General features: G+C 49.4%; 1 protein-coding gene across 1 annotated transcript in view; it reads left to right on the top strand.

Annotated features, from left to right (window-relative positions):
• Window positions 1-1,325: 1,325 nt before the first annotated feature.
• Window positions 1,326-1,632, top strand: part of LOC131886300 (uridine-cytidine kinase-like 1) — a gene marked incomplete in the record, with an annotated part of 2,359 nt that continues 2,052 nt past the window's right edge. Inside the window, 1 exon segment of the mRNA XM_059234588.1 lies at window positions 1,326-1,632.

The raw sequence follows: 1,632 nt of genomic DNA, 5'->3' as shown, positions 1-1,632 counted from the left end.
AGATTTTGTGGTCGTATGAAGTGCTAATTTGGAATAAAGTGAACGATTTAGGAGATCAAAATTTCAACATCTCTAGAAGTTCCAACATAATCCAACATTTGCCACATAACCCAGTCATTGGGGCTCAAAGACTCGAAGGTTCAAAGGGTTTCTGGCCGCTTTTTCCCAATCACGTCCATATTGACGCGATGCTCTCAGGCTGTCCAGAGATTTGGCTTGAAAAAGCAATTGCATATTGGTTATACTTTCTTTCCGTCCATTATTTTTGGGCCACTCACTCTTCATGAGATCGACTTGATTGCCAACAGAGTGAAGGTCGAATCAATTGTCTGGCCTACCTTTCAGAACAAAAATCAATGCTCAAGTGTGTGCATGATGCGCCATGCAGTTTGTTGGATGGCACTTCTTTGTAGTCGCTTGCTTGGAGAGTCATAGTTATTTCAAAGAGCAGGATGGCCCCGACGGCCCTGTTGGCGTTGGATAAGTTGCCTAGCTAAGGGATGGACTGTCATCCACTTTCTGTTTTTGCAGAGGGTCAATTCCAAAGTTTTTGAAATGCCAATCTGGCAAATCAATGTCTAAGCATCACGGACATGAAGATTCCCGTCCTCATGTGTCTCATTCACTCTTTGAACGAGTTTGACAGATGAAAAACTTCCATTTAATAGTAGTAGAAGAGTTGATGCCGCTGAAATGTCTTGAAAACGAGGAGAAATGTCCGTTCTGACGGTTGTGGTCTTCAAAATCTGCCCACCCAAAACCAAATCTTAACAAACAGCTGACTTTGAGGTCGATTATGGCCGCCAGATGGCAGGATTACCTCGACTACATATGGATGGATGGATGGATGTATGGATGGATACAGGCATGCAGGCAGCCACGATATCGGGACCTGAGGCTGCGCACCCTAGAGTGGCGGCCGGACGCCTGACTATATCGGGTTGTGGCCCGACTTCAGGGCCGAGAAATATAGACTTGATGTCACCTACTCCGCACGCTTAAAATGTTCTGAGCGGCGGTCGGATCAGTCGTCGTTACGGTGAAGCCACGCGTGGCTTGTGGTGAACGCAGTTAATGGCCAGCTCATTCAAAATCTGGCCACGCTGGCCCATGTAAGCGCATGAGTCACTGGACACTCAATTTTATGTAGCAGCTGATGAAGGCCAGTGTTCGTCTTGTTTACACGCTCTACCGGGCTTAGCCATGGCTTAGTCCAGCCAGGTCAATCAGCCAGGTCTTTGGAGCCGATCTAGTCAGTAGGCCACGAACGGCTAAGATCTGCCCAGCCAACAACATATTCTTCACATGATGATCAAGAGAAAGCCACAGCGTGCGTGCGTGCGTGCGTGCGTGCGTACCTAGAGGGCTAGATAGATAGAAGCATGGTGGCACGATGGACCATCCTAGACTTGATGCTGCTGCATGGACGGATGCCCTGGATCCAGATTGAACTTTAGGAGACTCGAGCACCCGCCACCCCCAAATCACATCGCCCAGTCTTGAGAAGGGGTGGCCATCGCCATCGCCGCGGAAAGCAGCCACGTGGTGCGAGGTTGTGGCCAGATCATCCCACGTACGGTGGGTGGTACGTCCACCGCTCGAGTCCGCCTGCCATGAGATCCGTTCTGAGAG

Source organism: Tigriopus californicus, chromosome 9 (genome assembly GCF_007210705.1).
Source record: "Tigriopus californicus strain San Diego chromosome 9, Tcal_SD_v2.1, whole genome shotgun sequence".
Classification (NCBI taxonomy): domain Eukaryota; kingdom Metazoa; phylum Arthropoda; class Copepoda; order Harpacticoida; family Harpacticidae; genus Tigriopus; species Tigriopus californicus.
This window is presented reverse-complemented; position numbering and strand designations above follow the sequence as displayed.